This window comes from Tamandua tetradactyla, chromosome 19 (assembly GCF_023851605.1).
Source record: "Tamandua tetradactyla isolate mTamTet1 chromosome 19, mTamTet1.pri, whole genome shotgun sequence".
Classification (NCBI taxonomy): domain Eukaryota; kingdom Metazoa; phylum Chordata; class Mammalia; order Pilosa; family Myrmecophagidae; genus Tamandua; species Tamandua tetradactyla.
This window is the reverse complement of record NC_135345.1, coordinates 56,140,648-56,157,670: the sequence shown is the minus strand read 5'-3', so window position 1 is coordinate 56,157,670 and position 17,023 is coordinate 56,140,648. Positions and strand designations below refer to the sequence as shown.

Genomic DNA, 17,023 nt, shown 5'->3' with positions numbered 1-17,023 from the left:
CAGTTAGCATCAGAGACAGGTTTCAAGTCCAGGTCCCTGACTGGTTAGATTGGTGCCCGCCATGCAGACATGATGTCTCTCCTTCCCAAATCTCCTCCTCCCCTTCTGTCTTTTTCCCCCCCCCCAATTTGGATGCCTTTTATTTCTTTTTCCTGCCTGACTGTTCTAGCTAGAACTTTTAGTACAATGTTGAATAATAGTGGTGACAGAGGACATCTTTGTCTCATTCCCAATCTTAGGGGGAAAGCTTTCAGCCTCTCACCATTGAGTATGATACTGGGTATCATATTTTTCATTTTTGTTTAATTAATGTCAAATTTATTAACGGTATCCAGTTTCCAAATTTGTTTTTTTTTAAGTATCATATATTCACGTCATGCAATCATCCAAAATATACAATCAATGGTTCACAATATCATCTATAGTTGTGCATTTATCAGCTCAAACTTTTTTTTTCTTTCTTGAGAAAAATAGCATATATACAAAAGAGCAGTAAATTTCAAAGCACATCACAACAATTAGTTGTAGAACAGATTTCAGAGTTTGGTCTGGGCTACAATTCCACAATTTTAGGATTTTACTTCTAGCTGCTCTAAGATACTAGAGACTCAAAGGGATATCACTATAATGATTCAGCAAACATACTCATTTGTTAAACCCTACCTTCTCTGTATAACTCCACCATCACCTTTGGTTTTTCCCTACTCTTTAGGGTTGTTTGGACTATGTCCATTGTAACTTTTTTCATGTTGGATGGTTCTGTAGATAATATGGGGTATGGACATGTAACTAGTTAATATTTTGGAGAAGCTGGGCCCTCTAGGTTTCAGGACTTATCTGGTCCAGGGACCTATCTGGAGGTTGTAGGTTTCTGGAAAGTTACCCTAGTGCACTGAACATTTGTGGAATCTTATATATTGCCCTAGGTGTTCTTCAGGACTAGCAGGGATGGTTTGGACTGGGATTTGGCAAGTTATAGTAGGTAGCAAGGTCTAACTGAAGCTTGCATAAGAGCAACCTCCAGAGTAGCCTCTTGACTCTATCTGAACTCTCTCAGCCACTGATACCTTATCTGTTGTACTTCTTTTCCCCCTTTTGGTCAGGATGGCATTGTTTATCCCATGGTGCCAGTTTTCTCACAAATCCTAAGATACTACTGTTTTTATTGTTATTCCCATTTTATGATGAGAAACTGAAGCTTAGAGAGGTAAAGGGGATTCCTCAAGCAGAATCATGATTTAAGTGTAAGATGTCTTTACTATATAGCCCAGCTCTAAAGTCATAATAGCGTCTCTCTCCCCTTCACAGTGGGCAGAGGGGATCACTGGGCCACGCCTGATTTTTTCCCCATGTGGTGATCTGTTTCTGTCTTCTCTGTCCTGTTCTGCCTGACTTAGGCTCACAGTCCTAGATTCCACTCAGTCATGGCAAGCAGCAAGCAGTGCCTCATTACATCGTTGGTGCTCTTCAGTCATCCTTGGAAGAAACTCTCCTAAGAAATGAGTCCAGCTCTCTCACAGCTGTCACAGTTCTTCCTTTCTTCTTTGTGGTACAGTAATTGAGTTTCCAGTGCAAGGAGAGGGACCTCCTATGGGAAAACAAGAGTATGGATTTAAACTCTTAGAGGCCTCCCTATTTAATACTCATTTTTAAACCTTTTTATAATGGGAAATGAAAGTAGTGTAGTGAATCCCATGTGGCCTCTGCCCGTTTTGAACAATTATTAACTAATGGCGAATCGTGCTTCCTCTGTATCCATATCCCTTCTTCCTTCCTCTCAAATCATTTAGAAGCAAACCCAAGACACCATATTATTTCAGACTCCATAATGCCGTGATTTATATCTGTGTTTCTGTCTGTGTCTCCATTCTCTCTTGAATCTATCATGTGTCAGACACTTTTCTAAGAGCTTAATATAATATTAACTCATGTGCTTCTCAACAAACCTATTTCTACTCCATTTTACAGGATGAGAAAACCAAGGCACATATTTATTAATAACTTGCTCAAGGTCATGTAGCTATTAAGTAGCAGAGCTGGGATTTAACCCAGGTGGTTTAGCTCTCGAGTTCAAATTCTTAATCACTGTGCTTTACTATCTCTGCAGATCAAGGCCTTACCCATTAGGTACAGTAAGCACAGTGCCTAGAGCCCACCATAATCTTAGAGATACAAAAAGGTTTTAACTTCTTATACAATCAGAAGAAAAAAACGTGAATTTGTTTTTATACCAATACAATTATAAAGTGCAATTATGAAGGAAGAGGCCCACAAAGGCAAAAGACACAAGGAATTCATGACGTGCCCCTGCTGCAGATGGGGATTCAGTGAGCAGTCTTTCTTCCACCGCTGTCACTCAGCCATCTAATTCTCTCTGCAAATTGGTAAATCCTTTTAGAGACAGTCTACATTTATAAGCCAATATGTATTTTTTTTCCTTTTTATTTGCCAGGTTTTTTTTTTTTTTTTGCTTTGTGAATAGAAAATGTATTGGGGAATCTACTCCTGGGAAATTCTTCAAGCTTTCTTTGTGGCTTAATATAATGTCAATTCAGTGAATATTATATGGGCATGTGCCAGTTTGAATGTATTATATACCCCAGAAAAGCCATGTTTTTGTCCTGCCTCAATCCTATGGAAGCAGTTGTTTAATCCTGATTCAATATTGTAGGTTGGAATCTTTTGATTAGATTATCACCATGGAGATGTGACGTAGCCAATTGTGGTTATTAACCTTTGGTTAGATGGAGATGTGACTCCACCCTCTCCAGGTGGGTCTTGATTAGATTACTGGAATACTTTAGAAGGAAGCATTTTGGAGACGCGTCAGAAACGACAGAAATGAGAGAAACAACAGAAATCTCAGAGCCAATAGGCACTTCACAGAAGAGCTGACACATATGTGGACACGTGGAGAACAGAGTCATGGATGTTTAAAGATGCTTGGAGCCCAGCAGACATTGCCATGAGATGTTAAGCAAGCCAGAACCTGGAGAGAACGAAGGGAAGCCAAGAAATGAAAGCCAGGCCTGGAGAAGCCAAATGATGAAGCCCCACAGGAAACAGAGGCTGAAACCAACTGAGCCCAGAAGCAAAGGACCAGCACATGACAGCCATGTGATACCCAGCTGACAGAGGGGTTCCTGTTCCATCGGCCTTTCTTGAGTAAAGGTAACCTCTTGTTGGTGCCTTAATTTGGACACTCTCACTTCCTTAGAACAGTAAACTTTTAACTTACTAAATTCCCCTTTTGTGAAAGTTATTCCAGTTTTGCTATATCGCATTCTGGCAGCTTGCAAACTAACACAGGGCACTTTAAAGAAAAGTGTATTCTCTCTTTTTAGGATATAAAGTTGCGTCTTCTCTTGACCTTTCTCATTAGTTATGTTATTTAGTTTCTTATGTTTCTTTAGTTATTTTTGACCATTTGGCTGTCATAGCCTGAGAGAGGTCAATCAAAACCTCCTCCTACTAGTGTTATTTCTATTTCTCCTACTGGAATTTTAAACTATTGCTCTTAATGTTATCTAGATATTAATTCTTAAATCAATATTAATAACTGTTAGATCTTTCACATGGATTGCACCTTTTTTGTCTTACCTAAGACTTTTTGCTTACAATTAACCTTGTCTGATATTAAAATCTCAAGTTATGCTTTCCTTTTGTTTTGCATTTTCTTCATGTGCCTTTGCAAAATCACACTTTAAAAACTTTTAGCACATGTTCTGGATGCACTAGAGACTTTTCATGGTACTGGGACTAACAGTGAACTAAAGTAACTTAGATTTAATTGGGTTTGATATGTCTTGATTGAACTAATGAAAATTACAAGTATTTGAAATTTTGAATTACTTTAATAAGGACAAAACAGTCACTTCCTAAGTTAATTAATATATCATTTATTAACTGCCACTAACCCCCTGTTAATTAAATAGAATTGTAACATTAAGTAAAAAAGATAGATGACTTCCTAGAGGAGATGAGACTGTGATTTAAACATCTTTCTTACTTGGTTTAATAGACAAGCACAGCATTGGGTAATAAGGCTTGGAACAAGATTTAAAGAGTTCATATAAGTAGAGCATTATGGGAGCAGGAAATAGTGGAAATTATTTTCCAGTGAATGTATTCTGTTTTTTTCTATTTTAGTGGTTATTAATTTTTTCTTTGCTAAGAAATCAACAAATTCAAGTCAACTACTGTTTACTAAGTATGTCTTATATGTCACACACTGTGCTGAGAACTGAGGATTTATTTGAACAAAAATAGATCCCTTTGAGAATTTGACAGGATTCTTTCCAAGAGAAAAAATTTTTGGTATTTATGTACATTCATACCGGTTTTTTTGCACAAAGTTTTTGGATGTATATAGACCCCTAAAGTTCATCCATAGAGACCCTTATGTCTGTGGACCTTACTTAAGGAATCCAACCAATTTGAAGTTATTCAAGCAAGGAATGATGAGTATGTCTTACGACTTACTACTTAACCACCCTAGACTTTAATTTCTTTGTTGTTAAATGAGGGCTCTAGCTGACAGCATTCCATTTCTAAAAATCTATAATCTGTGAAGACGTATTATAAATATACTTGTCAATTTATGTCATCTACTTCTCTGTTGTCCGTATTTGTATGTGGAAATAGAAAAGAATAGCACAGAAACAGAGTATAACAAAATAGAATGGGAATCAGATAATCATATGGGATTTAGAGATCATATCGACTCGTTGATGAGAAGAGGAAATGGTTGTCCAGATGGTAAGTAGTTCCCCTGTGAGTTAGTGTCAGAGCTAGGATTTAGCTATGCATTTCTTGACCTTCAGCCAACTAATGTCCACAAAGTGATTATGACTTTGAATTGACTTCAAATCTCAGTTGAATTAAGATTTTTGTTTTAAAATAATTAGAGGTGTTACCAATGAAAATGTCTTATAAACTTGGTTCCTTGGTATGAACAAAACTTATGAAATTCAAAGATATCTGGGAAATCTAGAGAGCTTCACTAGTGGCATAACCCTAAGAAAGTTTCCTGAGTAGCTAAATTAGTTTAATCAACATTTTTAAATGATAAAAAGAATACATTTTAAAAATTTGAGTCTCCTAAATGTATAATCATGTTTACACATTGTTCTAGTTCGCTAGCTGCTGGAATGCAATATACCAGAAACATAATGGCTTTTAAAAAGGGGAATTTAATAAGTTGCTAGTTTACAGTTCTAAGGCCAAGAAAATGTTCCAATTAAAACAAGTCTACAGAAATGTCCAATCAAAGGTATCCATGCAGGGAAAGATATCTTGGTTCAAGAAGGCCGATGAAGTTCAGGGTTTCTCTCTCAAGTGAGAAGGCCTATGGCGAACACAGTCAGGGCCTCTCTCTCAGCGGGAAGGGCATGTGGCAAACATGGTGATATCTGCTAGCTTTCTCTCCTGGCTTCTGGTTTCATGAAGCTCCCTGGGAGGCATTTTACTTCTTCATCACCAAAGGCTGCTGGCTCCTGGACTCTCTGCTTCATGGTGCTGCAGCATTCTCTGCTCTCTCCGAATCTCTTCCATTCTCCAAAATGTTTCCTCTTTTACACGACTCCAGAAACTTATCAAGACCCACCCAAATGGGTGGAGACAAGTCATCACTTAATCCAGCGGAATAACCACTCTTGACTAAATCACATCATCCAGGGAGATGATCTGATTACAGTTTCAAACATACAGTATTGAATAGGGAATGGGATTTTGATTAAAGCATGGCTTTTCTAGGGGACATACATTGTGGGAAACTGCTTATGGCACCAGCAGTGTGCCGGTTATCTTGTTGTCTGACGCCACCTTAAGTATTATCTCAAGTTAAGTCCCTTCTTCTCTCACTTCTGCTCTGTCCATTCCCCAAAATTGGCTGACGAGCCTTGGCTAATCTGCCTTTCCCAACTGTCTTTCCCAGCTTAGCCTCTGCGATTAAGTTGCTTAACCGCAGAATAACGCCCAACTTCTGCTAACACCCGATACAAGTCACTTCCCCTTTCTTGCTGTATAATTACCCTGGATTCGCCCTCAATAAATTAGACTTGATCAGAATCCTGTCTTGTCTCCATTCTCTGTGTCTTTTGTCCCCTGTTCTCACTCCCTCCCTCAGGTCCAGGTTCGTCTGTCCCGCAGGTCGGGTCAGTACATCCTTTCAAACCAGCACACACATGAATCACACTTTATTCTAAATAAGAATATAAAATTATTAATGCAAAGCACCAAGCAGAGTGCCTAGTTCTAAGAAAAATGTTAGTATATTAGTTGGATCATCTTACCTCCTAATATGTTTAACTAAGTGTTAGTTACCTACCATTATGCCCAAATTTATACTTTACTAATTAAGAAAGTATATTGTTTTGTTTTATCTAATTAAAATATACTTGTACTTGATAGTTTGAAAAAAATGTAAAGAGTAGCATTCAGTCCAACAAATATAGATTTAAATTTCAAGCTAAAATAGGCAGGAATTGAGGGGAAAAAAAGAATATTAATTGTCTCTGCCCTTGAGCACCTTACAGCTTATGGCCATAATTTGAAAATAACACCGTATATGAGTAAGTGCGCTGATGTTTTATATAAATTGTAGATAGGTAGACAGACTTATAGAGAAGGCAAAAATTAGTATGACCTGGAATGGTCTTATAAAATGTGAAATTCAGAGTCTTAATAAGTGGAAGGGGTTTGAGTAGGTAGTGAAGAAAGAGAGAACTTCTTTGCAGAGTAAATGGTTTCTCATTCAGAAGAAAAACAAGAAATTTTTAAAACTATGTTGAAATTCATTATACAGATTGTGGCATTTGCTGCTGCTCATTAGGTTTGATGTTATAAAGCCAGATTAAAAAAAAATTTACCAGAGAAGTTGCACGTTTACAGAACAATCATGCATAAAATACAGGAGTCCCATACAATGCTGCACCAGCAACACTTGCATTGGTGAGGAAAATTTTTCACAATTGATGATAGCTTGATGAGATGATCACACTTTTTCTGGTAATTCTACTAGAGATCTTTTGCTTAATTGATGTTCAAAATCTTTAGAAATTCAAGTATCTCAGAACAGCCAAACCAATCTTGAAAAAGAAGAACAAAGTTGGAGAACTCATACTTCCCAATGTCCAATTTATGCCAAAGCCACAGTAATCAAGATAGTGTAGTAGTGGCTTAAGGATAAATGCATAATGCAAATGAAATAGAACTGAAAGTCCAGAAATCAATCCTCACATTTATGGTCAATTGATTTTTGACAGGACAATTCAATGGGAAAATAACAGCCTTTTAAAAAATGGTGCTGGGGCAACTAGATATCTACATGCAAAAGAAGGAAGTTGAACCTGTTCTTTTCACCAGACACAAAAATGAACTCAAATCGATCATCGATCTAAACGTAATAGCTAAAACTATAAAATTCTTAGCAGAAAATACAGTAGTATATCTTTGTGACCTTAGGTTAGGTAGTTTCTCAGACAAGACACTGAAAGTATAAGCAACAAAAGAAAAAAATGGATAAATACTAAATAAATACACAAATTGAACTTCAACAAAATGAAAATCTTTTGTGCTTCAAAGGACACTTACTTGTTAAAGGTCTATTCAGATTTTATATTTCCTCTTGAGTAAGTTTAGATAATTTGTTTATTTTCCAGAGTATGTCCATTTCATCTAACTCATCTAATTATTGGCATAATGTTATTTATAGTATTCCTTTATATTCCTTTTTATATTTCTTCAAGATAGGGTATGATGTCCCCTCTTTCACTCCTGGCTTCAATCATTTGATATTTCTCTCTTTACTGTCTTGGTTAAAGGGTGTCAATATTGTTGATCTTTTAAGGAACCAACATTGGTTTTTCTCTATTTCATGTCTCATCTTTGTTAACTTCCTTGTTTCTGCTTGCTTTGAGTTTAGTCTGCTCTTCTTTTTCTAATTGCTTAAGGTGAAGTTAAGGTGAAACCTATACTTTGGTAATCAAATTTTCCTTTATATTTTGCAAATTTATCCTTTAAAAGTGTTTCCTTGTCTCAAATATGCCAAGAGAAAACAAGGACAGGAGTATTTCTTTCTTGCTATGCAAACTGGCCAAGTTGGTTCCTGCTTTCCATTGCTGTTTGCTCTGCCAGGAGCTCTCTTACCCCAGTTCTTTACCCCGGCAGGTCCTCGCTCCTTATTCCTACTTCAGATTCACAGGCCATTTCTTCAGAGAGGACGTCCCATGCAAATGCCTCTTCCTACCCAGTCTCCCTCTCATCCCTGCCTGTCTTCCTTTCTCTAGTATGCCTGTGCCACAAGGCCAGGGTCCTCATTGGTCACCTGTTGTTGTGTTACTCATACTAGTGCCTGGCACTAGTAGGCACTCAATAAATATTTATTGAATGTTTGGAATGATGGTGGTGAAGTGAAAGAGAAAAAATAGTTTTATGTGTATATATGAATGTGTGTATGTGCATGCATTTATTTACGCCTTGTTTTATTTCACAGAAGATTTGAAGCAGCTTATAAGAAGTACCTGGACAGGTCGAGTTCACCCCTGCTCCAAGGACAGCTAGAGAAGATTCAGGAAGGCTACTGGGACCACGATTCCCCGGGAGGATCTTCTACACCACTTAAGGAAGGCAGGGTTGCAAAGGCTGAGGATTTGAGATGCAGAGAACCAGAGTTCATCCAGCTAGTACAAACATCCTAACACACCCGTTTCCAAATGGAGCCTTCAGGAATGTACAGACAGGGAGATGGGAACTAGGGAAGTAAGCCAAGCTGTTCCTTGAATATGCTACCCTCCTGCACACTGCCCCACCCATGTGACCCAAGAGTCCCTCCGCATCACACCACCTGAGCACCATCAATTGCCCGCCTACCATGCTCCAAGCACTCCTGCCCTGACTGCTCCCCACACCCTCGTGTTCCCACCCCACACCTCAGTTCCACATGTGCACACGGCTGCCCCAGCCCGACCCACCTCTTCCACACAAGCGCACGGTCTCGCCCCGTCCCTCCAAAGACCTATGCACCCATGCCAAGCCCCGTAACCTCCCCTCCCCTGCCCCCTGAAGGTGGTCACCTCCACATCGAGGCCACAGCACTCAACGTCATACCTGGGCCACACTTGCCCCCAGCCCATACAGTCCTGCAACCCCACCTTGCCACCCCTGAGCTCTGCACATGTGTACATCAGTGTAAGGACCTCCCAGATATGCGCATATATGCACCCAAGCCATGCCCCCTAGCTCTGGGCAAGCTCTGACCTGTACATCTGGGTCATACCCGTCGACAGCCCAAGCAGGGGCAACCCCAGCTCACTACCCCTGAGCTCTGTGCATGCACACACCAGGACTCTGCCCCCCAGATCTTCACATAGCAGGGCCCTGACCCATAGAACCATACATACTCACAGCTACATCCTCCCTGCTGGGTGTCCACACATCTGTGACCCAACCTCTTGAACCCTGCACCCTAACCCCCTGTCCCGCACATGTGCACACTCTTGACCCACCCCACCCTCAGCACAAGCACCCTGCTCCCACACCTGGCAGGTACTCACATGTACATCTGTGCTACATAGCACCCCTTGCACACATGTGCACCCCTGACCCAAACCTCCACCCCTGAACCTGCACATCTGCTCCAGGGCCCCACCCACCTGACACCACCCGTCCCTGACCCCGTCCCACAACACCTGCGACCTACATACCTGCACATCTGCATTCTGGGCCACCTGAACCCCTCTACCTGTACAAGTACATATCCACGCCCTGCCCTCCCTGTGCCCTGACCTCTGTGCCACCTACCCCATACCCTGATAACAATGACCTCCATGCTCCATGCGCCCACTCACATTCTGCCTGAATTCCAGCCCCTGTGCATCTGCTCAGCCTCTCCATCCACCTCTCATTGTGCTCTACCTCTAGGTCCCCCACACCGCACACCGCTCCTGCATTCCAAGGCCTGCCTAAGCTGCACCATAACCCCATGGTCCCTGCACCACACCTCCACAACCCCACACCTTGCACTCCAGGCTCACATGCGCTAGAGTAGCATCCCCAACCTATGCCTACACCTGCAATGCAATCTGTCACCGCACTGTTATGCCCTGCATCCTGCTCCATATCTACTCCACAAATACAAAGCTTTAGTCTATTGAAGGAAATTAACTCTAAACTAACCCAATCAAGATATTTACATGTCTTAAAGGCAAAAGAAGATCACTAAGCATATCATGATGCAGACAGATATAGCCCAGCCTAATGACCAAATTAAACACCTGAGGAGACACAGACTTTGGAACAACTAATCAAAGATGCTCCTATAATTATACTACAAATCAGTGGGATGCCTAATGACATAAAAGAGATCAAGAAGACACCAGAAGAGCATAAAGAGGAATTTGAAAGAATAAATAGAAAAAAAGAAGATATCACAGAAATTAAAGATGCAGTAGACCAAATAAAAAATATACTGGAGACACACAATAGCAGATTTGAAGAGGCAGAAGAAAGAATAAGTGAACTAGAGGACAGGGCAACTGATTTTGAACACACAAAACAGCAAACAGCAAAAAGATGGAAAAATCTGAATTGTATCTCAGGGAAATGATGGACATAACAAAGCACAAAAATATAAGAATCACTGGTGTCTCTGAAGGAGAAGAGAAGAATAAAGGGCTAGCAAGATTAGTTGAGGATATAATGGGGGAAAGTTCCCAACCCTTATAAAGGACATAAATATGCAAATCAAAGAAGTCCAACGAGTTCCAAATAGAATAAATTCAAATAGGCCTTCCCCAAAACACGTAATAATCACCTGTCAAATGTTTAACAGAAGCAGAAAATCCTGAAAGTGGCAAGAGAAAAACAATCTACTACATACAAAGGAAACCACATAAGACTGAGTTCGGACTACTCACCTGGCAGAACTCCCTTTAGTATCTCTTGTAGAGCCCGTCTCTTGTTGACAGTTTCTTCCAAACCACATAAGACTGAGTTTGGACTACTCACCTGGCAGAACTCCCTTTAGTATCTCTTGTAGAGCCTGTCTCTTGTTGACAGTTTCTTCCAGCATTTGTTTGCTTGTGAAAAATTTAATCTCACCTCTGGAGGTGAGAAGGCAGTGGTATGATTTAAGATCCTAAAAGAGAAAGACTTCCAGCCAAGAATTTTGTACCCAGCCAAATTGTCCTTCAAATCTGAGGGAGAGATTAAAATTTTCGCAAGCAAACAAATGCTGAAAGAAACTGTCAACAAGAGACGGGCTCTATAAGAAACACTAAAGGGAGTTCTGTCAGCTGAAAAAAAAAAAAAGACAGGAGAGGGAGGAGGGCACAGAATTGAAGAGTACCAGTAAAGGTAAGTTAAAGGATAAAAAGAGAAAGAAGGAAGAGAATATACAGATCTGACAAATAAAATCCAAAGAAGAAGATGGTGGATTCAAGAAATGCTTTTACAGTAAGAACTTTGAATGGTAATGGACTAAACTTATCACTTAAAAGATACAGACTGTCAGAATGGATTAACAAATATAATCCAGCTATATGGTGCTTTCTATTGTTGTTTTGTTCTCCCATTCATTTAACTCTGCTTTAATCTATGTTATTTCTCTTCTTCTCTTTGCTTTGAGGTTAGTTTGCTGTTCTTTCTCAAGTTCCTCCAGGTGAGCAGTTAAGCCTTGATTTTTGCTTTTTCTTGTGTTTTAATGTAGGCATTTAGGGCAATAGATTTTGCTCTCAAAACAGCCTTTGCTGCATCCCATAAGCTCTGATATATTATATTCTCATTTCCCTTCATCTTCAGATAGCTACTGATTTCTCTAGCAATATTATCTTTAACCCACTGGTTATTTAAAAGAGTGTTATTTAATCTAAATTTAGTCCATTACCATTAGACACAAGGATGCAAATAGAATGAAAGTGAAAGGATGGAAAAATATGTTCCATGCAAGCCGTAACCAAAAGAAAGCAGGAGTAGCTATTCTAATATCAGACAAAATAGACTTTAAATGGAAAGACATCATAAGACACAAAGAAGGACACTATATATTAATAAAAGGAACAATACACCAAGAAGAAATAACAATCATAAATGTTTATGCTCCCAATCAAGGAGCTCCAAAGTACATGAGATAGTCATTGGCAAAACTGAACGGAGCAATAGACGTTTCAACAATAATAGTAGCAGACCTCAGTATACCACTCTTCTCTATAGACAGAACAACCAGACAGAGGATCAGCAAGAAAACAGAGATATAAACAATTTGATAAATGAATTAGATCTTACAGACATATATAGGCTGTTCCACCCCAAAACACCAGGATATACATTCTTCTCTGGTGTTCATGGAACATTCTCCAAGATAGAGCATATGCTGGGACACAAAACAAGTCTTTATAAATTTAAAAATATTGAAATTCAAAGAATTTTCTCTGATCACAACAGAATGGAGCTGGAAAGCAATAACCGCCAAAGACAAGAACTTCCACAAATACATGGAGATTAAATAACACTCTTTTAAATAACCAGTGGGTTAAAGATAAAATTGCTAAAGAAATCAGTAGCTATCTGAAGATGAAGGAAAATGAGAATATAACATATCAGAGCTTATGGGATACAGCAAAGGCTGTTTTGAGAGCAAAATCTATTGCCCTAAATGCCTCCATTAAAACACAAGAAAAAGCAAAAATCAAGGCCTAACTGCTCACCTGGAGGAACTTGAGAAAGAACAGCAAACTAACCTCAAAGCAAAGTGAAGAAGAGAAATAACATAGATTAAAGCAGAGTTAAATGAATGGGAGAACAAAACAACAATAGAAAGAATCAATAAAACCAAAAGTTGGCTATTTGAGAAAATCAATAAAATCAATGGGCCACTAGGAAGACTGACAAAAGAAAAAATGAGAGAGGATGCAAACAAACAAAATCAGAAGTGAGAGGAGGGTCATTACCACAGACCCTGAAGAAACAAAATTAAATCATAAGAGGACACTATGAATAACTATATGCCTACAAACTAGACAACTTAGATGAAACAGACAAATTCCTGGAGACACATGAACAAGCTATACTGACTCACTAAGAAATAGAAGATCTCAATAAACCAACTACAAGTAAAGGGATTCAATTAGTCATCAAAAATCTCCTACAAAGAAAAGCCCAGGGCCAGATGACTTCACAGGAGAATCTTATCAACATTCCAAAAAGAAATAATATCAATCCTGCTCAAACTTTTCCAAAAAATTGAGGAAAAAGGACCACTACCTAACTCATTTTATGAAGTTAACATCATTTAAAAAAATTAAGAACAAACAAAAACATTAACACATCATTCCATTCTACATATATAATCAGTAAGTTAACATTTTAATACCAAAACTGGGTAAAGATGCCACAAGAAAGGAAACTACAGGCCAATCTCCTTAATGAATATAGATGCCAAGATTCTCAACTAAATACTAGCAAATCAAATCCAACAACATATTAAAATAATTATACACCATGACCAAGAGGAGTTTATACCAGGAGTACAAGGATGGTTCAACACAAGAAAATCGATTAATGTAATATAGCACATTAACAAATCTAAAAGGAAAATCACATGATCATCTTGATTGATGTGGAAAAGGCATCTGACAAAATTCAACACCTTTTTCTGATAAAAATACTTCAAAAGATAGGAATCAAACGTAACTTTCTCAATATGATAAAGGGCATATATGAAAAAACAATAGCCAGCAACATACTCAATGGAGAGAGACTGAAAGCTTTCCCCCTAAATAGGGAACAAGACAGGATGCCCTCTGTCATGATTATTATTCAACATTGTACTAGAAGTCCTAGCTAGAGCAATCAGGCAGGAAAAAGAAATAAAAGGCATCCAAATTGGAAGGAAGAAGCAAAATTGTCACTGTTTTCCAAGATACTATATTTGGAAATTCTGAAAAATCTACAATAAAGTTACTTGAGCTAATAAACAAATTCAGCAAGGTGGTGGGATATAAAGTTAATGTGCAAAAATCAGTTATGTTTCTAAACATAAGCAATGACCTAACGGAGCAGTCAATTAAGGCAAAAAATCCATTCAAAATAGTAACTAAAAGAATCAAGTATCAAGCAATGAACTTAACTAGGGATGTAAAGACGTGTACACAGAAGACTACAGAACATTACTAAAAGAAATGAAAGAAAATCTAAATAGGTGGAAAGACATTTCTTGCTCATGGATAGGTAGGTTAAATATAGTTAAGATGTCAATTCTCCCCAAATTGATCTACAGATTCAACACAGTACTGATCAAAATTCCAACAACCTACTTTGAAGACTTGGAAAAACCAGTGACCAAATTCATCTGGAAGAGAAACAGACCCCGAATAGCTAAAAGAATCCTAAAAAAGAAGAATGAAGTGGGAGGATTAACACTTCCTGATGTTAAAACTTATTATAAAGCCATAATGGTCAAACAGCATAGTATTGGCCCAAAGACAGAAGTATCGACCAATGGAACTGAAGCGAGAGTGCAGAAATAGACCACCGAATCTATGGTTAACGGATCTTTGGCAAGGCCCCCAAATCCACTGAACTGGGACAAAATAATCTTTTCAATAAGTAGGCATGGGAGAACTGGGTATCAATAGCCAAAGGATGAAAGAGGATCCTTACCTTACACCCTATACAAAAATTAACTCAAAGTGGATCAAACACCTAAATATAAGAACCAGTACCATAAAGCTCCTAGAAGAAAATGTAGGGAAAAATCTTCTAGACCTAGTAATAGGAGGTAGCTTCCTAAATTTTACACCCAAAGCAAAAGCAACAAAAGAAAAATAGATGAATGGGAACTATCTAAAATAAATGCTTCTGTCCCTCAAAAGAATAGCTGCTATTAAACAAACAGGAAACTACACATATTGAAGAGGATGTGGAGAAATAGGGACACTTACGCACTGTTGGTGGGAATGTAAAATGGTACAGTTGCTATGGAAGACAGTTTGGTGGTTCCTTAGGAAATTAAGTATCATGTTGCTCTATGATCCAGCAATACCAATACTCAGTATATACCCAAAAGAGCTGAAAGCAGTGACACAAACAGATATTTGCACAACGATGTTCACAGCAGTACTATTCACAATTGCCCAAAACTGGAAACAATCTTATTGTCCATCAACAGATTAGTGGATCTACAAAATGTGGTATGTACATACCATAGAATATTATGCAGCAGTAAGACGAAATGATGTCCTGAGCCACATGACAAGACAGATGAGCCTTGAGGACATAATGGTGAGTGGCATAAATCAGACACAAAAGTATAGATACTGTATGGTTCCACTTTTATGACCATGGTAAAGGTAAAATCAGAGGCTTAATACAAGATATAGGGGACCTAGTGACACACAGAAGCTTGAGATTGGTGAACCATTAGCTAATAAGGTTGAACTTAATTGTAAGCAAATAGATAGAAGTGAAGGTGGTTCACTAGTGGGTCTATAAGAAATATTACCATATTGAAGGTGAATATGATTGAAAGGGGTTGTATAGACTCATGTGTCCCACTGATTAACATTACAAATAAATATAAGTTCTTGCATGAAGTACTACAAAGGTATGAATCTTATAGAATTTCAGGTATGGAGGAAAATGCTATTGGATGCTATGGGCTATGTTTAACAGGAAAACATCAACAGTATCTTAGCAGTACTATGGGTACATAATGGGGTAGGGACAAGAGTTAGGGGCAGGTTCGTATTTTCTATTTGGTGCATTTATTGGCTATCTTTCTCTTGGGAACAACTAAATTATCTAAAATTGACGGACTGTTGACTTTGGATGTTATACACGAGGTCCAGCAGATGGAGGTGGTTGAAAGACGACTGACTGAGAAATAGACTGGCAAACTGTGGTTTATACATATGATAGAACATTGTGCTGCTACAAAAGAGGCATGAAGTTGTGAGGCATGCAACAATGTGAATGAACCTGTGGGACACTGGGTGAGAAAAACTAAGCCAGAAACGAAAAAGCAAATATTGTATGGTCTCATTTAGAAAATACGTATAAGAAAACTGGGGTCTAGACTGGTTCTTATAGCAGTCACATTTAGTCTGGAGTGGTAATTGTTATTTCTGGATTTTGAGGCATTGTTTATATATGTATAACTTGGTATTTAGAGATAAGAACAAAGTTGATCAGGTCAGGATTAAGGTAATTCAGAATACAGGGGTAAGGAAGACATTGCCTGTATTTTAGAACTCCACCTTTGAGAAGAAAGATAAAAAGGAGGAAGGTTTATTTTGTTCAGAACCTATATTTTCAGTAGGACATAATCTAACTCAACCTATCTGGATAGCTCATTTAAACAATCCAAACACAGGGAGCCCAGAAAAAGAATGAGAGCCTTTAGTCCTGTACAGTTTAATATAATGTCTGGATACATCCCAGAGTATATTAAGCAGATAATCAAAAAAATATTTGAGGGATGGGAGAAACAATATGGAACTATTAAACTTTACCACCGGAGAAACCCCAGATACTGTGTCAAACATTAGGGACACCCAAATCAATAGGCCAAGCCTTTAATCTCCAGGCTTGCTCTTGTGAAGCTTATGTATGTAGTGGAGAAACTTAGTCTTCCTTTAGGTATGCCTAAGAGTCACCTCGGGAAGACCCCTTTTGTTGCTCAGATATGGCCTCTCTTTCTCTCTAAGCCCAACTCTGCAAATGAAACCACTGCCTTCCCCAACTACGTGGGACATGACATCCTCTCCCTGGGAGCATGGGAGATGGCCCCCAGGAATGAGTCTGCCCTTGGCATCATGGGTTTAACAACGCCACCCTGGTCAAAATGGGGGAAAGAAGTGTAACAAATAAGGTTATCAGTGACTAAGAGAGTTCAAATAGAGTTGAGAGGCTACTCTGGAGGTTACTCTTACGCAAGCTTCAGTTAGACACTGTTATCTATCATAACTTGTGAAACCTCAACCAAAACCATCCCCACCAATCTTAAAGAATACCTAGGGCATTATGT

General features: G+C 38.7%; 1 pseudogene across 1 annotated transcript in view; it reads right to left on the bottom strand.

The window, feature by feature from the left end:
• Positions 1-592: 592 nt before the first annotated feature.
• Positions 593-17,023, bottom strand: part of LOC143663398 (negative elongation factor D pseudogene) — a 47,528-nt pseudogene continuing 31,097 nt past the window's right edge. Inside the window, exon 2 of the transcript XR_013165904.1 lies at positions 593-1,588. The product of XR_013165904.1 is annotated as a negative elongation factor D pseudogene (transcript). The remainder of the gene's footprint in view (positions 1,589-17,023) is intronic.